We start from the raw sequence: 24,848 nt of genomic DNA, 5'->3' as shown, positions 1-24,848 counted from the left end.
ACAAAGGGAACATCCAGGATGAACATGAAGGGATGTACTATGGTAATGACTGTATATAAGATCTAGAAAGCAATCTGTACAGACAGGTGCATGAAGACACAGGTCTTGGGGAAGAGAAATAAGAAGGGATAGATTATCTGAGCTGTTGGTGCAGAAAATTTCACTGAGAGGCTGTTGGAAGTTGTGGCAAGTATTAGCAGTAAGTACATGGAAAACTGCGCAAATAAAAACAGGGAAATGAAATCCAAGAAAAAAGTTGTACCAGAAAGGAAATAAAATTATACCTCATTTGGCTCAGCAATGAACAATATTGATATTGCTCTAAATGTAAATACTGAAAAAGCAATTTCTGGGGAAGAGTGATATAATGACGCTGGGAAGACAGGGTGAAGGAAAGTTAGTGTGGTGGTATAACAGCTAAATCCCCATCTATCATAATAACTAGATAATGTATAAAATTAAGAAATTAGGAGATAGTAAGTAAAGCATATTTCTCAGAAATTTGGAAGAATAAAACAGAGGAAACAAGAGTTGACAGATGTTGCTTCTCAATAAGAAATTAGAGGCTGAGGAGTGGGGCAAGGACCACTAATTTCTACCATAGGCCCTTAGTACTATTTTTTAAAAACTAACTACCCTTATTTATTTAGCTTAATTTTAAAAATTGACTATGTGCTTTAGTAAAACACACAGAAAAATATAAAAATAAAATTACCTGTAACCTTACTTCCCAGCGTTACCAGTTATTAATTCTCATTCTTTTACATTTATACATGCTATATATTTTTATTAAAATGAGACATTATAAAGTTCCCACTTAATATTTCATGAACATCATTCCATACTAATATTTAAGCATTTACATCATTTTAAATTGCTATATCATATTATTTTCTTTGGCCATATCATAGTTTATTCCATAAGTCTATCTTGGATATTTGTGTTGTTTCCAGTTTTTCACTACTATAAAAACTTTGCAATGAACCTCCTTATTCATGGTAAATGGCTACTTCCCAGGTATCTTCTTGGGATAAATTCCTAGAAATGAAATGATTGGATTTAAGCACATGTTCATTTTTAAGAATTTGGATGTGTACTGTCAAATTGCTTCCAAGAAGGTACCAATTTGCACTCCTTCCAGGAGAGACCTTTGTAAATATTGAATACTATCATTTAAAAAATATTTACTAACAGGATGGAACACAGGGCCTAATTATGATCTAAATATTTATATTTTGAAGACTACAGAAGATAAAAGTAAATGCACATTCTCATAAATATTAGATAGTATTTTTTAAATATTTGCTAAAGGGATGGAAAGCAGCATTTAATTATTAGTTTAAATATATATTTCCTAAGAAATATATAGAAAACAAAAGTAAATGTCACATACAGTTTCATCATATCAAAAATTACATAAATTGAGTAGACTTCTTCGAACATCCAATCCAGTTCCCAGAAGTTATCACTGTTAACAACTTGGTGGGTATTTACTCTAACTTTGCTCTAAATCTATAGGGACCTATATTACATATATTAAAATATATAGGCCACAAAAATAGAACCATGCTAGTTGTCTGCACCTTGAATTTTTCAACTGGTGAATATATCATGGACATATTTCCAGGTCAAAGCATATTGTAGTTTTGATGTGAGGTTATTTGACGACTTGTGTATCTGAACGTTTTTCATGCACTACGGCCATTTATATTTCTTTTTTGTTACTTTCCTATTTCTGGTTTTTCCTTATCTTTCTACTAAAATGTCTGACTCCTTGTTATTATAAAAGCTCTTTTAAAATAAGGATTATTTAATGTCCCTCTGCCAAGGATACAAAACCACATCATATTTCTGTGACACCAGAGAGGGTCAAGAGTGTAGGTTCTAGGAGTTCCTGTCATGGCTCAGTGGTTAGCAAACCCGACTGGCAGCCATGAGGACAAGGGTTCAATCCCTGGCCTTGCTCAGTGGGTTAAGAATCCGAGTTGCCATGAACCTTGGTGTAGGTGATAAATTCGGCTCGAATCCCATGTTGCTGTGGCTGTGGTGTAGGCCAGTGGCTTCAGCTCCAATTAGACCCCAGCTGGGAAACTCCATATGCCGTGAGTGTGGCCCTAAAAAACAAACAAACAAACAAAAAAAGTAGGTTCTAGTGTCCTGACAGCACAGAGACAAACCACAAAGGATAAAAGAGTCAACAAGCAGCGAAGCCCACAGGATATTGTTTTCAAACATAATCGCCTCAGCCAGACCCTTAACAGGAGTGAGTCAGCTAGCAATTCTAGAATATGGATGTTATCTTGGTTTGTCTTATGTCTGAGCATCACACTTTCAGCATCTTCCTACAGGGCTCTAGGATGCTAACGCAGACTTGAAACCAAGTCATATGAACACTCACTGAAAAATCATAAATATTTGGAGGGGTCTACATGATCATGGTCCACAAAGAGCCAAAAGGCCTCCAGGTAGAAGAGACATATGTCACATGTTTCTGGGGTACAGAGCCAAGATTAATGGGGGAATGCCACAGAGAGAGAGACTCCAGCTCAGGCTAAGGCTGGACTTCTCTAGTGTTCTTAGGCACCAAGGATGGAATGAGTTTTCTTAAGAATTAGCAAGATCCTGTTGAGTGAAGATGGCCACGCAGAGGCTGTGTAAGTAACTCTGCATGGATGTAGAAGGGACGTTACAGTGGAGCACAGACACCAGATAACTTCTCCAGTCTCTTACTAGATACAAGAAGCAAGCAAGATGATATGTTCTGTCCTCTGTCTCAGAATTCAAAGACCCACATTCTCTGGAGTGGCTGGAAGTCCTGAAGTCACCCCAGCACTGGAAGACACAAAATCTCTGACCTCTTATGTCGTTTTAGTCTCTAAATGACTTCAGAGTTGCCAAGGATCTCAGACTCATCCATCATGACTTTCCATTCCTTTTGAAGGTCATCAAACTGCTGTGGTTACTTATAGGGGATTGTTACACAACGCTGCCAAATACCATTTAGCTAAATGATTTATATAAACATATATGGCTCTAATTAAAAGAATTAATTTGCATTATATATCTGGATTGTGCGTAGGCACACTCTGTCATCTAGGGATCTCTGAAGACCAAACAAATGACGTCACCCAAGCCATTAAAAGTGCTCCCTGACTCAGCAAAGCCTGAGCAGAAAAGTTTTAAAGTCAAGAAAATGACCTGCTAATGGTTTTACTCGCCTCCGGATTGCTGAGCCAATGGAAGAAAAGAAGAGCACAGATAATTCCCAAACATTTGAATCTTCTCAACAATCCCAATGTCAGGAAGTCATATGGCCTCTAACAGTTCTGTCCTTCACTGTTGGCTCTGTCTTGTTGCCAAAAAGTTGCTTTACGTACAGCTGGATTCTACCTCTCTGCCGCTTCAGACCTTGGCAGCAGTGATGCGCTCTGAGCACTCTTCGCCCACCCTACATCACCACATCATCCAGAGTAAATCAGCTCCCTCTTCTGTATGTCAGCTTTTCTGGATTTGAACAAAGCAATCTTGCCTCTCTGTCCCAGACTAAACATCCTCAGTTCCTTCAACAGGTCTTCGTATGACAGGGTCATTTTAGATCACCCTCCTGTGGGCACAGCCCAGTTTGGCAAAAATCCCTTGAAGAGCATGAGCCCCACAAACGAAACATTCTTCTGGTTGCTGGAACAAAGCATTATGAAAAGACAACCTCTCTCAAAATATTTTGCAAATGGAGAAGCCAACTAAATACATTACGGGGATCACTCTCTTACGAAGTAAATAGATAATAAAGGATATAGCCTTCAAAAAGGAAACAAGAGGAGATAACAAAGAGCTTCAGGAAATTATTCACTGCTAATGAGAGATGAAAAACATCAAAGGAGGCAGCAATGGCTAGAAGAGAAAGTGAAGCGCTAAAAATCACTTACACGAAATTGAAATTTTAGAATAAAACTAATCAAAGAAAGAGTGAAAGGGGACTTCCCCTGTGGCCTATAGCATAACTACCTAACTACAGCATGTCTCTGCTATAGCTCTAGTTTGGTCCTCCGGCCGCAGGTGTGGCCAAACTCTTGAAGTTAAAGGTAAATTTCTTGAGCTGGAAAATATGTTTTAAATGTAAAGAGCACCAAGAGCAACTTTCTCAGATACATGCCTCAAGGATGTTTTCTTCCACATCAGCTCAAGTTCTTAAATGTCAAGGATTAAAGAATCACCCTTAAAATCTATTGTAAAAGAGGCAAAGAATATACTCATTTGAAAAAGATTAGGTTCGCATGTTTTGCAGCATATTATTTAGGTCTGGATGTAGATTCAGTTCATGATTCCTTTCTCTGGGGAACGTAAGAGCTTAACAAGTGATATTTGATGCTCTGTTCTTGAAAGATATCCCTGGGAGTCATTTTGCGATTTTTTTTTTTTTTTTTTTAACCTATCGTTGAAGGTCTTTTGTCAGCTTAGGGGTTTTTTTCTTTCACTATGTCTTCTCTTATTGTACTGTCAGCAACTTGAGCACAGAGAACATGTCTTATCCCTTTTAATTCTCTTTCAGGACCTGTCACATAGGTTTAATAAATGTTTGTTGAATGACTGAACAAAATGAAAATAAAAGCAGAGATAAACTAGAAAATTAGAATAAAATTGGAATTAATGAAGACAAAATAAATGTGGGTTCTTAAAGGTTGACAAAACCAATATACCACTGGTACAAGCTAATATTAACAAAATGAGAAATGAGCAAAGACAAACAAACATTTGCAAAAATACTAGAGGGTGCCATACATGTCACATATAATTTAGATAAGCTAAGAAATATGGGTGGCTTTGGAAGATATATTAGGAATGTATCTTTCTAGAGTTTTCTTGGTAAGTCCTTCAGTTTTCCTGAGGGGGAGGCTCTAGGTAACAGTGCAGCCTCATAGGAAGGTGCCTCCCAAGATTTCTCTATCAACCTTTTGGTATGTAAGTGCATTCTTACCTATGAAGGGATTTTCCTAGACCAGTTCCTTGGGCATAATGAAAGAAAAACTTTACATGTTGGGTATTAAAAGAAGACTCTCAGACCCACACTGAAAGGCAATAAGAGAATTCTCATCAATGAAACACTCTGGTGGCCTTTGGAGATCCAAAATGGTGGTCCTTCCTGGATGTGCTGAAGATACCAGTTGTTTAAAATTAAATCCAATTTGGAGTTCCCATGGTGGCTTAGCAGAAGTGAACCCAACTAGTATCCATGAGGATATGGGTTTGATGCCTGGCCCCATTCAGTGGGTTAAGGATTTGACCTTGTGGCAAGCTGTGGTATAGGTCTCAGACGTGGCTCACATGCTGTGGCTGTGAGGTAGGCCAGCATCTACAGCTCCAATTCAACCCCTAGCTCGGGAACTTCCATATGCCACACCTGCAGCCTTTAAAAAAAGAAAAGAAAAAGAAAATAATCCAATTCACTAAACACACATTCATTGAAAAAATACTCAGTGCAAATGACCAAGGATCAGAGATGAGAAAGATGCAGCCCCACCTCAGGAAAGGGTCAGCCCCCTTCTGCTCTCTACTTGGTGGTAAGAGATGCTTGGCAAGGTAGTCAGTGTATTTGGCTCATTTATTCCATGGTTTTCACAAATTACTTTTGTTTTGTTTTGTTTTGTTTTGTTTTGTTTGTCTTTTTGTCTTTTTAGGGCCACACCTGCAGCATATGGAGGTTCCCAGGCTAGGGGTCGAATCAGAGCTGTTACTGCCGGCCTATGCCTGAGCCACAGCAATGCCAGATCCGAGCCACATCTGCGGCCTACACTACAGGTCATGGCAACACCAGATCCTTAACCCACTGAGCCAGGCCTGGGATCGAACCCACAACCTCATGGTTCCTAGTCGGATTTGTTCCCGCTACGCCACAATGGGAACTCCAAAATTTACTTCTATCTTTATCCTAAGCCTGATCAACTTCAAGAAACAGGTAATTCAACATTTTTACCCTCCTAAAGCAAAGAACCAGAACTCAAATTTTTTTAATTTAAAATTTAAAAATTTGAGTAAATCTATACCTGTAGAAAGAAATTTAGAAAGTAAAAATTTAAAGAATCTATTTAAAAATCTACATAGTGGAGTTCCCATTGTGGCTCAGTGGGTTAAGGACCCAACGTTGTCTCCATGAGGATGTGGGTTCAATCTCTGTCCTCACTCAGTGGGTTAAGAATCCCATGTTGCCACAATCTGTGGCACACTTTGCCGATATAGCTAGGATCTGTTGTTGTCATGGCTATGGGATAGGCCAGCTGCTACAGCTCCAATTTGACCCCAGGCCTTGGAACTTCCACATGCCACGGGTGCAGCCGTAAAAAGAAAAAAAAAGAGAAAAGAAAATCCATATAGAACTTGAGGTATTGTATTATCAAAGAATTATTTCAAACTCTCTCTCTCAAAAATTAATAAACAATACTCTTCAACAGAGAAAAATGATAGCATGCTATCAAGTTATTCTAACAATGCAAAGCTAGCCCTGGATTTAAAATCAGACAAAGCTTACACTAAAAAGGGACATAGAGGAGTTCTTTGGTGGCCTAGCAGTTAAGGATTTGGAGTTGTTGCTGCTGTGGCTTGGGTTCAGTCCCTGGACCAGGAACTTCCGCATGCTCCAGGTGTAGCCAAAACTAAAAAATAATGATTATTAAAAACTAAATAAAAAGGGACATAGGCACCAATTTCACTCATAAAACACTCAAAAATTCCTAAATAAGATCATAGCCAGAAAATGTTAGTAATTTTTGAAGTTGGGAGATGGGTATTTAAAGTTCATTTTACTATTCTCTCTACTTTTGGGGACATTAAAAATTCTTCTTAATAAACTTGTTTTTTAATTTAAAAAATTACCTTCAGCAAAATCTAGCAATAATGCATTATAAGGATAATACACCATAATCAAGTTGGATTAATCCTAAGAAAGAAAAGCTCAATTTAAGGAAAATGATGAATATGTTTTAGCTCATGAACAGAAAAAAATAAGGCAGATGGTAATATCATATGATAAGGGAAAAATCACTTGTTCCATGTAATTTCCTTATTTTGATTAAAAAAAAATACCATGCAATTCAATATTATTTTAGAATGAAAGAAAAAAGCATTCCACTTAAAAGAGAAAGTAAAATGGCTATGTTCACCACAACATTAGAACTGCTGGCCAGTATGATACGTGAAAGAGAAATGAGAAATAAATACGGCAAAGGAACTTAAAACCACCAGTGCCTACAGGTGGCAGGAGTGCATATCAGCCTCAATTTCAAAATATCAGAGATAATAAATAACCTTAGCAAAAATTTTCAGTTGTGAAGACTTAGGATATTCTACGGACAGTCATAAGTATGCGAATGTACTATATGTAAAAGGAGTCTGGACTTGTTCTGAATGGAACCTAAAGTGAAATTTTATGTAAGCCCAAGAAGATCAATTCAAGTCAATGTAAACATCTTTTGCTCTTTACTTTCTCTTGGAGAAATATTAAAGCAGAGAATCATGAATCCCCATGTGCCAATGGAGTTAGCTGTAACATTATCCATATTGTCCATTTTGTAAAAGACTTTTCATAATCAGAGATATATCAAAACGGCACTGGGCTGCCCAGGTGGAGAGAGAGCTTTTCATCACTGAGGTGTGCAAGAAATACAAAAGATATCAGGGATCCTATAAGGAATGGTCAAAACTGGATGGGGACGAGATCACTAAGTGCCTTCCAAGCCCGCGGGACTAGGATTTAGGAGATAAGATGAAGCCAAATTACACACTGGTCTGGGCCAGATCATCAACAACTTGAAAACAGGGTTTGTTTTTTTCTCTTAGTCATCCTTATACCTCCAATTCCCAACAGAAATAGATACTCAATAAATTCAATGTGTTTGTCAAATGAATAAATGACAAATGAATGAATGGAACACAATCTGAAATGGTGGAAGCTCTACACACCAGGAAGAAACAAACTATATATATGTCTCTTCTTAAAACACCTAACCTCTGATATACACAAGGCCTGAGGATATAAACCAACCGATGACACAAGGAAAAAAAAAAAAAAAAAAAAAAAAACAAGAAACCAAAGTGCATAGCAAACATCCAGTCTTTTGAATAATGGAAGAAGATTAATCACCAAACTAGCATTTTCTCTTAAACTAACACGATTATTTGTTAAAACTCCTTGACCTTCCTCCCTTGGCCCCAGTGATGGGTGTCTCCTCACTTTCCTCCAGTCTGACTTTACCTACTCACCTACTCCTCTTCCTCCCATCATATAGGTTCTGGTTCTCAGCTCCCTCCTTATCGAAATAAATGGCATTTATTTCTAAACCAATGGCTCCCAAACTTCATGGCACATTAGAATCACCTGGGGAGCTTTTAATAATCCCAGCTCACACCCTAGACCAATTAAATCAGAATGTTTAGGAATTTCTGTTGTGGCTCCTGTCATGGCTCAGCGGAAACGAACCTGACTAGCATCCATGAGGACACACGTTCGAGCCCTGGCCTCGCTCAGTGGGTTAAGGATCCAGTGTTGCTATGAGCTGTGATGTAGGTCGCAGACGAGGCTTGGATCTGGTGTTGTTGTGGCTCTGGCACAGGCCAGTGGCTACAGCTCCAATTTGACCCCTAGCCTGGAACCGACATATGCCTCCAGTGCAGCCCTAACAAAGAACCCCTGCCCCCCGCCAAAAAAAGAATGTTTGAGGGGGCAAGCCAGACACTGGTAGTTTTTAAAGACTCCTGCCCCTGCCTGGTGTCTCCAAGGTATAGCAAAGTTTGAGGCCCACTGCCCTAAATACTCTCCATGGGCAATGTCATTTACTCCCCGCAGTTTCAGCTGCTTCGAGAATCAACTGCCTCTTTAGGATCTCCACCCAGATGTCCCATAAGCACTTGGGCCAGTTATGTCTAAAATAGAATTCACCATCTTTCTTTGTTCTACTCCTCAAATCCTCTCCTCCAAGGTAAAACATTTTGTTGAAGGAGATTAGCATTTAATTTTCCAACAGCCCAAGTCAGAAAGCATTCTTACAGAGTTCCCGTTGTGGCTCAGTGGGTTAAGAACCTGACTAGTATTCACAAGGATGCAGGTTCGATCCCAGATCTCACTCATTGGGTTAAGGATCCAGTGAGCTGTGGTATAGGTCAAAGACGCAGCTTGGATCCTGTGATGCTGTGGCTGTGGGGTAGGCCTGCAGCTGTATCTCGGATTCAGCCCCTAGCACAGGAACTTCTATATGCTGCAGGTGTGGCCATAAAAAGAAAAAAAAAATTATTGCTTCTTTCTCCCTGTTTCATGCCCACATTGAGCCAGTCACCAAGTTCTTAATCTCTCACCTCCTCTCCTTAGTACTACAGCCATTGTTTGAACACTGATCCTGTCTGACCTACTGTAATAATATCCTAGCCAGTCTCTATGTTTCTAGACTTAGCCTTCAACAATCTGTCCTACGTACAGCTGCCAAAACAATATAATGTGATTCTAATCATGTCACTTTTATTTTCAAAATCCTTGAGTGGTTACCCTCCATCTTCAGAATAATGTCTGAGCTCAAGAATTATAATGTAGGAGTTCCTGTCATGGCACAGTGGTTAACGAATCCCACTAGGATCCATGAGGTTGTGGGTTTGATCCCTGGCCTCGCTCAGTGGGTTAAGGATCCGGCGTTGCTGTGGCTGTGGTGTAGGCCAGTGGCTACAGCTCCAATTTGATCCCTAGCCTGGGAACCTCCATATGCAGTGGGAAGCAGCCCTAGAAAAGGAAAAAGACAAAAAAAAAAAAAAAGAATTATAATATAATAACACAACTACATTAACATAATACCATTTACTAAGTGCCAGGCACTGGGCTAAACAATTTCTATGTGTTAATCTTATTTAAGGCTTATTACAATCCTCACTTACAAGAAGGACACTGAGACATGAGGAAGTTAAGAAATTTGGCCAAAAGTACATAGCAAGGAGGTGGCAGAACTGGAATTCCAAATCAGATTAGCATGCTTGTCTCTGGAGCTGGATTCAGCCATTCCATCCCATTGCCTCCCTCCTGGCTGAGGGGTGGCAGTCAAAGCCTTTTGTGATCTGGCCCCTTCCTACCTGTATGTCTCCTGTCCTTCCCACTGTATACTGCACCAGCACTGAATTACCCACTGTTCCCAAACAGGTCCTGATTTCTCACACTATCATGCCTCTGCAGATGCTGCTTCCTCTGCCTAATCCACACGCCCTGCCTGTCACCCAGCAAATTCCTACTCGCACTTCGATGAGCAGGCACAGTAATACACTGGATGAGTCCAAACACTTCCCTCTCCAGCTTGTTTTCTCATCTGTAAGAACAATTACAATGATCTCTGCCCAGCTACATTCCAGGGTTGGTTAAAGGCTTACATTCCATTCCAAAGGTTGTGACAATTCTTTGAAAACTCTAAAGGTCTATGCAAATGTGCTCAAGAGAAACCTCTTTTTCTGTGGTACAGTAAAGCTTAGTTGTGTGACCAAATCTGAGACAAACGTTTGATGTATAAAACAAAAGTCTGATGTATAAGTTTCTCTCTGCCATAAAAAGGAATGAGGTCCTAATCCAGGCTACAGCATGGATGAACCTTGAAAATATTACACAAGGTAGAAAAGCTCACATGTCGTGTGATTCTATTTATATGAAATGGGCAGGATGGGTAAATCCACAGAGACAGAACATCGATTAGTGGTTGCCAGGGGCTGTAGGAAAGAGGAAGTGAGGATCGACTGCCAATAGGTAAGGGGTGTATTTTGGGGAAGATAAGTGTTCTGGAATTAGACAGTGGTGATGGTTGTATAACCTTGGGAATATACTAAAAACCACTGAATCATAAACCTTAAAAGAGTGACTTTGGAGTTCCTGTCATGGCGCAGTGAAACAAATCCGACTGCAAACCATAAGGTTGGATCCCTGGCCTCGCTGAGTGGGTTGGGGATCTGGCATTGCTATGAGCTGTGGTGTGGCTCGCAGACGCGGCTCGGATCCCTCGTTGCTGTGGCTGTGGTGTAGGCCGGTGGCTATAGCTCCGATTCGACCCCTAGCCTGGGAACCTCCATATACCGAGGGATCGGCCCTAGAAAAAGCAAAAAGACAAAAAAAAAAAAAAAAAAAAGAGTGACTTTTATGGCATGTGAATTATATATTAATTTTAAAAAAAGAAGTTTCTCTCTGGCACCTGCCTTAATCCCTCTGCCTCCTTTCCCTTGGTTGTAAGTAACACCAAACTCCTATAAGGAACCTGTTTTTCCTCATATCCTTCGCCTTTTTCTTAGTAAAACCCAGAACACTGATTCCCTGAAAGCATTAGAAGCATCTGAAGGGCTGGCTAAAACACAAATTGTTGGGGCCCAGAGTTTCTAATTCAGTAGGTCTAGAGTAGGGCCCCAGAACTGGTCTTTCTAATATCCCTTCAGATACACCCTAGGGAATCTGAAAAGAGCACTGAACTTGAAGTCTGGAGACTGAATCCTCTTCCTGACTTTGACTCTAATTGAGCCTGGAATCACACAAGTCACCAAAAGTTATCTCTTTTACTGCATTTCTTTAAGAATCTGTCAAATCTAAAATTCCCCATCTCGTGGCTACAGCCCGGATTAGACCCCTAGCCTGGGAACCTCCATATGCCACGGGAGCAGCCCAAGAAAAGGCAAAAAGACAAATAAATAAATAAATAAATAAATAAATAAACAAACAAACAAACACACAATATATTAAAATAAAATAAAATAAAATTCCTTATCTCATCAACTTTCCTTATGTCCCCCAGGGCTTCCCAACCCTGATGGTCAACTCAATTTCCCAACTGACAAATTTGGAAAAGGAAGGAAACTAACACATATATGTATAAATAACCTACAGCATGCCATTTACTCCTCCTGACAGCCTCACATGGTAGGGATCCATAACTACATCCTGAGGACAAGGATACTGAGTCTTGTAGAGGTTAAAGGACTTCCCCCAAGTGGCTGAGGGAACCTAAGGTCCCATCCTCCTCCTATCATGTAATTTTCTGTTCCAGTGCTTCTCTGATCCTCAAAGCAGCCCTAGGTGGCCCCTCCTGTGCATTTGATCATGTCTCCCCACTCTCTGAGACTTAAATCCTACCTAACCTTCAAAACTCAGCTCTGGCTCCACCCCATCTGGACAGGTTCCTGCCTTCCCGTCTACCATAAGCCACCCACTTCCCCAAACTTAGAGCCATCGGCGTACTCCTCCATTCAGCCTCTGACCTCCTTGTCCATGCTCTCATCTTGTGCTTCCTAACTTTATATGGATTCAGGTCTTGCTTTTTGCCTCCTCGGTTGTTCAATCCTTGAGAGTAGGAGAAAGGTGCCCTGTTTCTTCACAATCCCTGCAGAGTCTAGCAGAACGCCTTGAGCTCCACTGGCATATGTTGCATTATGGCAGGTTATGGATATCTGAAATGCTATGGTAAGGTCAGAACACCAGAACAAAAAGCAGCTTTAAATCTTTTTACAAAAACAGAATGAGAGCGTCTTTGAATAATTTTATAGTGCTTCACCATTTTCACAAGTTTCACACACATGATTTCATAAAATCCCATAAGAAGCCTTGTGCCCCATCCCTATACTGCCCCCCTCCTCCTCCCCACTGGTAACCACTAGTTCTCTATATCTGTGAGTCTGCTAGACTCACCAGAACAATAAACAGCTTTAATTCCTGAAGTTCTAAGTCAAAAGAAAAAGTTATTTGCAAATATTCTAGGGAAACTCCTATTTACATTTCTATGTCAAGCATTTGTTGTTGCCTGGGTTCACTGAGAGAAAATGGGCTGGTTCTCACACCTGCATTAACTTTTCTAAAAAGAATTCAGATTAAGATGATGCTTTATCAGGAAAATCACAGATCTGAGAAAGTGAGAAAGGCAGGGGGACCATGTTAGCAAACTGCCAGACTATCACACTTGTAAGATGTACAGTCTGTGTAAGAAGGAGTCTATGGTCGGCACCTCCTCCTTTACTTTCAGCCTAAATAATATTAAATCACAGGTCTCATCATGCTAGACATGAGTTTTTCCCTGGTACACATTAAAGTAAATATACAACTATTTAAAGAAAGATGTTTGTTCTCATAGCACCTAAAACCATCTTGGGTGTGATGTGGTACAAAAACAAGCCTTTGGAAAACATGGGTTCAGGGCATCACCATGCCAGCCAGATTTCACATCTGACTAATAGGATTAGACCTCTCTAAGGAAGGGCACAGCCTCTTATCTAGCTCTGTGCAGATGGCCTCTGCATGTCCCTCTGGGAGCGTCAGGGTGACAGCAGGAACAGTCAGCTTGATAGTGCCCTAGGCTGTGCCCTTCTCTTACTAGGGTTCTGAGGGCTCAGAAACTAGTAAGAGAAATGCACTCCAAACAGGAGGCTGGAAACTGATCACACAAGTCATTTACTTTATCACATGGACAGTGAGCCCTGGAAAGAACGCGGGAAAAGCTGACACTAACAATATCACTATCCGCACGGCCTTGCCTCACCACAGCTATGCCTGAAGGGCCCTCAGGCAGTCAAAGGTGGATGGCAAAATGACACTGCTGAGTTGGCTGTGGTTGCTGAGCCTCTCGTCTCCACCCTGAGCAGGAACAGAAGCATTGTAGAGGGAGACAGAACACCTGCAATCAGATTCCAGCTCTGCTGCCAGCAGGACACACGGCCCAAGTCATGTACATTCCCTCTCACTTTCCCTACTTGCGAAGCTAAGGGTCGAGCATGGATGCACCTTGCTGAGTGAAAGGAGCCAGTCACCGAGGACCGCATGTTATATGATTCTATTCAGATGAAAGTCCAGAAGAGGCGAATCTAGTGACAGAAAGGAATTAGTGCTTGCTCAGGTCGGGGGACTTGGGGAAGGAGGAGTAGAGCAAAATGGACAAAACTGACCACCCTCATGAAGCTTACGTTCTAGTGAAAGCTCTCACTAGACCAGAAATGACAAACATAATAAAGAAATTAGTTAAGAATGTGAAAAACTGGAGTTCCCATCATGGCTCAGTGGTTAACAAATCTGACTAGGAACCATGAGGTTGTGCATTCAATCCCTGGCCTTGCTCAGTGGGTTAAGGATCCGGCGTTGCCATGAGCTGTGGTGTAGGTTACAGACGTGGCTCGGATCCTGCGTTGCTGTGGCTCTGGCGAAGGCCGGCAGCTTCAGCTCCAATTAGACCCCTAGCCTGGGAACCTTCACATGCTGAGGGTGCAGCCCTAGAAAAGGCAAAGACAAAAAAAAAAAAAAAAAAAAAGAATGTGAAAAACTGACAAGTGCTAGTGAGGCAAAAGACAGAATTGGATTATTAGTGCCACAGAGTTGGAAGTCAGGGGCAGTGGGGCGGGGAAGGTCAGGCCGAAGTTCGTTCAATTTGAGATCTCATTATGAGTCCTCCCACTCGGATCTCCAGGAGGCGCAGAGTCCTTCTCTTTCTTTCCAGTTCTCCAAGTCAACTCTCTAGTCAAGCCCTTAGCTGTGACACACCTCAACAGACATCTCCGTGGCTTCTGTTTCTCCTTCTTCCTCTCTCAGTTAATGCTGGCAACCACACTCATTCAGGAAACACTGATCAGCAACAATACACCACATACAGGAGCTGAGGGGGACACTGAGACAAGCAAGCAGAGTTCTAACCCTCAAGGAGTCTGTAATTCACCAAGGAGAATAAACACCTAGTTGTAACTGAGAGCAGAGTGGAAGAAGATCTGCCGGAGATATGAGCAAAGTTTGCAAGGGTTTTGCACCATTCACTGCAGTTTTCAAAGCACTCTCAAGGGCATGGATGATCTCACGTGGCTGTCACATCCTGATCTTCTCCTTCTGTGCTTTGACAGTGCTGCTGGGCTCGAGGCTCTTCCCCAGTGACCTCTCATGTCAGGTGCACAGGTCAGGACATGACCTGGGTTCCAATTCCAATTCCGACTAACCATGTGTTAACCACACACCTTTGGACAAATAGCTTAGCCTCCCTGAACCTGTCGTATGTGAAGTCAGCCAACTTCACCTACCTCACAGTAAATTAGATAATATATATGCATGACAGAAAGAAAATACTCAATAAAGGTAGTATAACAATGCTGTCATTAGGAGTTCCTGTTGTGACTCAGTGGTTAGCGAATCCAACTAGCATCCATGAGAACGTGGGTTTGATCCTTGGCCTCGCTCAATGGGTTAAGGATCCGACGTTGACATGAGCTGTGGTGTAGGTCGAAGATGCGGCTCAGATCCCACATTGCTGTGGCTGTGATGTAGGCCGGTGGCTGTAGCTCTGACTGGACCCCTAGCCTGGGAACCTCCATATGTTGTGGGTGCAGCCCTAAAAAGACAAAAAGACGAAAAAACAAAAAAAAAAACACAAAAAGCAATGTTGTTAATTTCAGGCTATCCTCTTTTCTATATTGTTACTTAACTGTTTCATCTGTCTTTTTTTGTCCCCTTAACATAATTCCTAGACAGCATTTTTCTCCAACTTCCCTCTGTCCTAAATATTGGGCAACAAATTACTGAATAGACAAATCAATCAAGTGGAAATTGCAACAAGAGAGAGAGAAAAGGCATAAATAACTCTTTCTGGCTTGGTGGCTGAGATGATGGTCCCTCTCACCAAAGGAGGAAACATTGGGAGAAGGGCAAATTCGAGAGGAAAGATGAAGAGTTTGGTTGGGAACAGCTGGATGTGGGATACTTGAGGAATGTTCAGGGATATGTCCAGCAGATAGTTGGAGCTAAAAATAAAAATTGGACAGTCATCAGGTTGAAACCATGGGAGTGAATGATTACCCTGATAAAAGTTGTACATCAAAATCACTGGGATACTTTAAATAACACCAATGTCCAGGCTTCATCCACCCAGAGATACTGGTGTAGGGCCTGGCCAGAGTTTGTTAAATGAGTTCCTACAATTGTAATGAACAGCTAGGGTTAAGCACCAATAGGGTAGAATAAGAGCTAGGGAAGGAATGAACAAACCTTGGGTGGCGGTATCATTTCAGGGGCTGAAGACCCAAGGGAGTCATGAAGGATACCGAGAAGAAATGGTCAGAAAGGCCTGAGAACAACCAGAGGAGCCTAGAGAGAAGGAAGTTTCAAAAAGTTGTAAATAGTCTGGCAGTTCTTTTATTACATCAAACTTAGAATTACCATTGGCTCAGCCATTCTATTTTAGGGATATACCCAAAAGAGTTAAAAGAAGATTTTAAAACAAACACTTAAACACAAATGTTCATAGTAACACTATGCACAGCAGCCAAAAGATGGAAACAACCCAAAGGTTCATCAAAGGATGAATGGATAAACGAATGTGGTATATCCATACAATGGAATATTACTTGGCCATAAAAAGGAATAAAATGCAGACTCATGCTACAACAAGTCTCAACAACATTATGGTGGGAGTTCCCATTGTGGTACAGCAGAAACAAATCCAACTAGTATACATGAGGATGTGGATTCAATCCCTGGCCTCACTCAGTGGGTTGGGGATCCGGCATGAGCTGGATGTAAGATGAGCTGTGGTGCAAGATGCAGATGCAGCTCGGATCTCATGTTGCTGTGGCTGTGGCTGTGGCCTGCAGCTGTGGCCTGGGAACTTCCGTACATCATAGGTGCTGCCCTAAAAAAAAAAAAAAAAAATTATGGTAAGTGAAATAAGGCAGGCACGAAAGGCCAATGTCATATCATTCCAATTATATGAAATATCCAGAATAGGTAAGTCTATAGAGATAGAAAACAGATTAGTGGAGTTCCTGTGGTAGTGCAGTGGTTAACGAATCTGACTAGGAACCATAAGGTTGCGGGTTCGATCCCTGCCCTTGCTCAGTGGGTTAAGGATCCGGCGTTGCCGTGAGCTGTGGTGTAGGTCGCAGATGCGGCTCGGATCCCGAGCTGCTGTGGTTCTGGTGTAGGCCAGCAGCTATAGCTGCGATTCGACCCCTAGCCTGGGAACCTCCATATGCCGCGGGAGCAGCCCAAGAAATGACAAAAAGACAAAAAAAAAAAAAAAAAAAAAAAAAAGAAAACAGATTAGTGTTTTCTATCTCTTTGCCAGGGGCTCAGGGGAAGAGGGAATAGGGTATGTTTGTTTGATGCGTACAGGGTTTCCTTTTGGGGTGATGAAAAAATTCAGGAACTAGACAGTGGAAATGGTAACACACATTGTGAACATACTGAATACCACTGAATTATGCACTTTAAAATGATGTTTAAAGGCAAATTTTATGTTCTATATATTCTACTGCACATACACAAAAGCATATGGGACCAACCATTTCAAATACAGACAAGATAGCCAAAAGATTCATCCTGAAAAGGGGTCAAAGACTTGGCATTTGGGACCTTCACAATAGCACATTCTCCCTGGGGCCACCTGCTTGCTACACAGGTACACAAAGTATTTACGTGCTGGACTAGCAGCTGGTTGGTAGGACCTTTCCGGCTCAGAGATCATAAGATCCTGACATTTAACGTGAAGTTGTTTCCCTCTCCCTAGACATGTTGGTTATTAAAAATGCCCTGAGTGTGTTCAGAAAAATTCTCTTGACAATCTTCTGGGTATAATTCAACAAAATTGCAGAATGTGAACTCAAAGGTTAGATTTATTTTATTTTAGCTATCAAATGAGTCATCAAATGTCATTACATGCCAGGAGTTCCCTGGTGGTCTAGAGGTTAGGACTGGTGCTTTCACTGCTTCAGCCTTGGTTTAATCCCTGGTCTGGGAACTGAGATCCTACATCAAGCTGCTGCATGACGTGGAAGAAAATTTTAAAAATAAATAAATAAACAATAAAAATAATTTTAAAATATCACTACATGCCAAAAATTTTCATTAGCCTCTGGATATGTTTGACACCACAGCCACCGAAAAAACTCAAAAACCAAAACCAGACCCATGGCAAGTACAGTGCAAGGAAAGTTCTGACTCAGACCAAAGACTCTCAGAGCTGCTCAAGTGAAGCAGCTTGCCACCCTGGTGGACTGAGATTTGATTCCATGTGTCTGTGTCTGGGGAAGGAAGGCAGGATTCCAAATCTATCATGCTGAAAAAAACAGTAACAGCCACAACAATAGCACAAGAAATTAAGAATGGCTTCCAAGGCTGGGCGCAAGACATGCTTCCCAGAGCTCTTGCCCCATGACCTGTGACAGCAGGCCCTTTGCTGGCCAGGGAGCTCTTGAGGTCTTCTTTACCCTTCCCATAGACTTAGCACTGATTGTGGGTTTGTGGGCCCCCAAGTCCTTGCATTTTTCTAGTCCAGTCCCCGGGTCCTCAAATTCCTGCAGCCATCCCAAGCCATGGGATTTGGTCCAAAAATCAAGGCTTTTCATTCAGTTCATATCAAGCATCCTCTTTCTCCCAGGCCCTGTGCTGAGTGTGGTAGAGGAGACTGAGGTTAGCCAGACACAGCCCTTGGAGAGTCACCTGTGTTATAGAGAGAATGAGACACCTAGGTAAATAACTCCTAACCCATGTGAGGAGGACCCATGAGAAAGGGATGCCTAAGATGCTCCAGGGAGTCTACAAAAGGGCTGCTACCAACCAGTGGGGCAAGTGTGGTCTTCTTCATTTCTGCACAGGACTTGGGAACGGGTGGTGGCTGTCAGACAGCCAAGAACGCCAGGTGCTGCTTGCCAATCAAGACCCTGTGCAAGGGTTCAAGCCAAAGGGCCACTCTGGCTGTCTTAATTAAGCCCTAATTAAGCATTCTGCCCAGAAACCTCCTCTCCCTCCTGTGGAATTGCCCAGTTTATAGCAAACGATTCAGGGAATCGGGTCAGCTGTTCTGAGATGGCAGCCATTAGGAGTGGTGCCGACAATTGTGAAGAGATGCCAGCTTGATTCAGATCAGTGAATACGGCGGGGCCCAGAAACCCAGAAACTCAGCCCTAATTAAGCATTCTGCCTTCTGCCCCTGGGCAGTAGAGAAAAATGTCTAGTTCAGGCCACCCCACTTTAAAAGGACACAGAGTCTATCCTGGCTGGGAGTTTTGCCCGAGGAGGGAAGGGAAAGGCTATGTATGCAACAAGATGCTCAGTGAGACACAATATCTAAGGAAAAAAAAGAAAACACAGACAACAGAGTAAGTTACAGCACATCCTCTTTCCTGAATCCTTAAAAAATGCCAACTAGAAACCATATAACATTCCAGGGAAAGCAATTGTTTTAATGTAAGGTGTAAACTGTGGGCCATAAAGCCATATCTGTGCTCCGGGCACAGCTGTAAAAGTGACGCTGGGCAGAGGCAGGCAGAGACACAAAATGGCAAGTTTGATTTGATGGATGCTGGATTTAGGCTACAAATTTTTTGTTTCAGTTGAATTCTCATTGTTATTGTTTGTGCACAATGATACCTCTTCTAAAGATCAAAGAGACAATTTCTGAGAAAGAATCAAAACTCGGAGGGCTGGTTCCCTGGGGAGTGGCAATGTGGCAAGCAAATGCAACTGGCCTGAGCATCAGTAGGGAAACATCTAATTTTGCCCCAGTGCTTCCCACTGGGTGACCTTCAGCAAGCCCCTTCTCCTTCCAATACATCCATTTCCACCTCTAGATCTAGAAGGATTCTAAGGCCCCTCCTACCTCTGATTTCATGATTCTCTCTGGCAGAGAGAGGTCAGAGGTCTAAACTACTCCCCATGTAACCAAAACTAACCAGTCATTGGGGCACTTCTGTGGCATGGGCATCACAGGCACCATTAACCCCCCACTTGCCCAACTTCCCAAGCTCAGAAACCTGGCATCCATCTGAGAGTCTCCATCTGAGTACTCGCCCTCCAAATCCAGCCACTCTACAACTGCTAATGTGACCTCCTGTCTGCCTTTCCATCCCACTGCCATGGTGCATGCTCAGGCCACTGGCATCACATATGCTGGGACTAGCATGACCCCACCTGACGCATGCTGTACCAGGTCGCAGGGTTTCCGTCTTGCTCTCCTTCCAATCTGTTTTCTATACCGCAGAGCAATCTCTTTCCAAGATGTAAATATGCCCTTGTCACTTCCCTGCCAAGTATTCTATGATGTTACTTCCTAACTTCCAGGGTAATTTACTGGGATCTATGATGTGAGCACTGGAGCCAGCCATCCTGGGCTCATATCACAGCTCTGAGACTTACTAGGTCTGTGACTCTGGGCAGGCGACTTAACCATTTGGTGCCTCAGTTTTCCCACTGGGAAAATGTGGATGGCAACAGTACCTGCCTCACAAGGCTGTCATGAGGATTAATGGGTTAATGCATGCAAGCGGCTTAGAAAAGTGCCTGGTCTATGATAAGGACTCCATAAATGGTTGCTGCTGTTTTTATAGATCTATAATTTTTATAGACCATCAAGGCCCTACCTGTTCAAGCCCCACTCAGCTCCAGCCTCTTTGCTTTCCTTTGTTTCACTGCTCTCTACCTCCCAGGGAGTCCAGCCCTACCAAACCTCTCCCAGCTTTGCTCTTGCCGCTGAGCTTTTGCACATGCCATTTCATTGCCGGGTACACTCTTGTCGCTCCGGCTTCTCCAGTCAAATTTTTTTTTTTTTTGGGTCATTTGTCTTTTTAGGGCTGCACCCATGGCCATACAGAGGGTCCCAGACTAGGGGTCGTCAGAACTGTTGCTGCCAGCCTATACCACAGCCACAGCAATGCCAGATCCGAGTCACATCTGCAACCTACACCACAGCTCACAGCAATGCCGGATCCTTAACCCACGGAGTAGGGCCAGAGATTGAACCTGCAACCTCATGGTTCCTAGTCGGATTTGTTTCTGCTGTGCCACAACTGGAACTCCCCTTTTTTTTCCAGTCAATTTTTTTTTTAAAAAAACAGCTTTTTTGAGATATAATTCGCATACTGTAAAATTCACTTGAAGGATACAAGTCACTAGATTTGGTATATTCATGGAGTTGTGCAACCCTCACCACTATCAACTTTACCACATTTTCATCATCCCAAAAAGGAATCCTACACCTCCTAGCAGCTATCCCCTACTTTCTCCTCAACAATCCCTTTCCATTCCTAGCCAACCCCTGGTCTACCCCTATTGATTTCTAGGTCTTGGCTTATACCCTACTTGTTTTCTCTGACCTCCAACTCAGGGTTGGGTGCTTCCATATATCCACAGTTTCCCTCTCTCAAAAATTATATAATTATATATATATATAGAGAGAGAGAGAGAGAGAGAGAGATTCATATTTCAGTGAGCATAACCACAGTTGTCTGAGTCACTGTGATTCTTCACTGCTTAAGAGATGTTCAGTAAATATTGGTTGAATGACTGAAACCAAGGGTGCTAACTAACCAAAGCCCAAGCCCTATAAAAACAGCCCTACTGAAAAAAGTCAACAATAACAGAGTCTTCTCAATACTAAAAATACTAGAAGTAACAATACATTTAAAACATTACATTTTGACATTTAAGTTTCCTACAACTCTTCCCACTAGAGCCACCGCTGGAATAAGACAGATCCTTACAAAATGAGTGTGATCCAGGTGCTTGAATAAAGTTAAGTCCACAAGGGAGAGGGAAAACAGCTTTGGAGGCTGAGCAAGAAGCAAAGAAAGATCCACATTTTAGGAATCTGATATTTATAGATTTTTATGTGACCTGGCATTACCGGGTCATTACTGAGTAAGATGGAACGCATACTTTTTGTTTAAAAGAAAAGGTTAGGAACGAAAAGAGGAAAGGAAGGAGTTCTGGAAATTTTCTATAAAGCTGTTCTGTTCAGAAATTTCTATTTTCTTACAGATTTCTCATTATAAAATTAGAGCTGTGTTCCCCTGGATAATATCTATGCCCTGGAAGCTTATTTCAAAATCCAATGACCATCACAAGAAAAGCAATTACTTTCTAAATAAACATTAAGATAATTTTTTCAATAGATCAACATACTGTGGCAGAAGAGTTACAAAATAAAAGCAAAAGCCTCCCAGACTCCCTCACGCACACTTGAATCTACTTTCTACACTGAGGGCACATTAGATTTACTAAAGCACAGCTCCAGTCAGGCCTTGCCCTCATTCAAAACCCTTCAGTGATTCCCCACTGCCTTCAGGATAAAGAATGAACTCCTCAGTGGGTGTTTGAAGATCCTCCTCCTTTTGGCACTGACCTACTTGTGTGGCCTCATTTCCTCCTAATCACCTTCAAATAACCCCGATCCAAACAAAATGCACTGAGAGCCCCTGCCATGTCTTTATCTTTTCTCTGTCTCTGCCTAGAGTGTTCTTTATTCGCCCCCAAACTTGCCATCTTAAGAGTCTTCTTTCTTTAAAGACTCACTCCAATGCTATCTCCTCCAAGAAGCCTTCCATGATGTCCTCCTCCAGAATATATGCTCTCTACTGCCTCTCGGCTTCCACAACCCTTTTATTGGAGATGATCTTCACGTATTTATCAAAGGCTGGCTAATATTACAGTTTTTTTTTTCTTCTTTTTAGGGTTGCACCAGCGGCATATGGAAGTTCCCAGGCTAGAGGTCCAATTGGAGCTGTAGCTGCCAGCCAACACCACAGCCACAGCAACACCAGATCCAAGCTGCATCTGTGACCTACACCACAGCTCACAGCGACGCCACATCCTTAATCCACTGAGCGAGGCCAGGGATCAAACCTGTGTCGTCATGGATACTAGTCGCATTCGTTAACCTCTGAGCCATGATGGGAACTCCATATTGTGATTATTTCTGCACAGAGTCTGTACTTCCCAATAAACCATAAGCTCAAATACATTTTCCCCTCACATTTAACATATGCCATGAAAACAGAAGGTACTAAAATATTTGTTGAATAAGTGAATAAAGTAACAAATGATAGAAAACATAGCACAAGACGGTCAGCAGAAGGCTAATTTATCACTGTCCTTAGAGAGGTACCAAGTTTTGACACTTAAGAAACTTACCTCGGTGGTTGGGCCATCTTGTCTATCTACAAACCTGTTTCTATTGTAATCCCTGACTTACTCTCATTATTTGCCCATAGATATTTCACTCCTGCTAAATGTGTTGTGTTTTGTGTGTGTGTGTGTGTGTGTGTGTTATGATGATGGGAGGAAGTGGAGTGAAAAAAAGGGAATTATTATTAAAGACTGAAAACAGAGAAACGCCTTTGGTGAAGAAAGCTCAAAAATCTACAAAAAAGCCCAAGTGTATCCCTGCACTGGCTGTCAAATGGGGGGGTGGGTAGGGAGTGCAGTATGATTTAAGTCCTATCAGGCAGTGGTTCTCTGACTTTATTGGAGTATGGGGTGACCAGGAGGGCTTGTTAAAAGACAGATGGGCCCTACCCCCGAGTTTCTGCATCTGTAGGTGGGGCGGAGAGTTTGCATTTCTAAGTTCCAGGAAATGCTGATGGGGACCACCCTCTAAGGCTCATCTATGCTGAGGATTCAAGGGAGGAGGATCAGCTGTCCTACATGGCACAGGCATTCCTGAAGCTAGAGAATTTTTTTTTTTTTTGGTCTTTTTAGGGGTGCACCTGAGACATATGGAAGTTCCTTGGCTAGGGGTCAAATCAGAGCTGTAGCTGCCAGCCTATGCCACAGTCACAGCAACACCAGATCCAAGCCTCGACCTACACGGCAACTACCGGATCCACAAGCCATGGAGCAAGGCCAGGGATTGAACCCACATCCTCATGGATGCTAGTCAGATTCATGACCACTGAGCCACAATAGGAACTCTAAGAGAATTTTATTTTTAATTAAATTAAAACATATGGAAAAATTAAGTTGGAGAGTGGTTTTTCCTTCTCACTTGTAATTCAGAAGCTATATTCTACAGGTTAAACCAGAGTTATGGAGTAGGGCGTTAGGAGACTTGGGTTCAAGTCCTGACTGTCACTAATTAGCTGTGTGACCAAAGACCACTCGTTACCGTCTCACGACATCACTGCACCATGGGAAACACAGAGATATTCAACCTAAAAAATCTCCAGTGTCAGGTCTTACAGCCCACAAGCTCACAGTTTTGAGAATCTGTTGGCGATTTAGTTCCAGAAGTATTTAATGATTATCCCATCTATATATAAAATGATTAAAGACACTGTAACTCCAAACACAAAATAAACATGAGAAATAACTGCCAATTAAACTGGAGAAGAACCTATAAAAAATCAACTGCAATGATGAAGACTGCATTTGTACTTTTTAAACAGGTTTGAGGTATAACATGCGCTCAAGAACAAATGTGCCAGGGGAAGAGACTAAAAATATACAGCAAAGATATTACAATAAAAAAAAAAAAAAACCACCACTCCTTTTCTGAGAAGAGTCTAAAGAAAACAGGATAGGTTACAGAATGAGAGAACATCAACTCACCAGTCAAGCAGAGCTAAAGGGAGCCCTCCAAGGAACAAAATCTGCCCCTCTTCCCAAAGCTGGCACTTCCTTCCCATCCCAGGACACTGTTTCTGGGCCTCCCGACACACAGCTATTTTTAAAGATAAAAGGCCACATTCCCCAGATCGTGGCCACAAGAATGTGAATATCAAGTGACCTTCCCATAGCTCGTCATTCACCTCAAGTAAAACCGACTGCGGGGCCATGTGCGCAAAGTTGGATGGTCTCTGTGGCATGGGTCCCACTTAGCTGCTGATACTGGGCAGCTGCTGCCATGCCCTCAACATGAGTCTGGCCTCTCTCCTTTCAGCTCCACAGGCCCCGAAGTCCTCCAGATGCCATTCTCTTCCTCAAGACCTCAGCCACCTGAGCTAGCCCAGGGAGGAAACCCTAGAGGTCCTTGAATAGCAAACTGGCCTCCTCTGTGCCAAGGACAACACAGAAGGTGATGCCCGAGGTCTCACGAGGCATCCGTTTGATGCCTGGAGAGTTT

The 24,848-nt window shown here is 42.2% G+C and overlaps 1 protein-coding gene across 6 annotated transcripts in view; it reads right to left on the bottom strand.

Annotated features, from left to right (window-relative positions):
• The window catches only part of FRMPD1 (FERM and PDZ domain containing 1), a 140,404-nt gene that overhangs the window by 69,233 nt on the left and 46,323 nt on the right, over positions 1-24,848 (bottom strand). The window contains exon 1 of one of the 6 annotated variants that reach the window (XM_021066185.1): positions 16,001-16,464. The exons of the other annotated variants lie outside the window; for them this stretch is intronic. The gene's annotated coding sequence lies outside the window, so the exon portion shown is untranslated. Of the gene's footprint in view, positions 1-16,000; positions 16,465-24,848 lie in introns of those variants that run through there. 6 annotated transcript variants of the gene reach the window in all.

Source organism: Sus scrofa, chromosome 1, assembly GCF_000003025.6.
Source record: "Sus scrofa isolate TJ Tabasco breed Duroc chromosome 1, Sscrofa11.1, whole genome shotgun sequence".
Classification (NCBI taxonomy): domain Eukaryota; kingdom Metazoa; phylum Chordata; class Mammalia; order Artiodactyla; family Suidae; genus Sus; species Sus scrofa.
The sequence above is the reverse complement of the archived record's forward strand: the minus strand, read 5'-3'. Positions and strand labels throughout refer to the sequence as shown.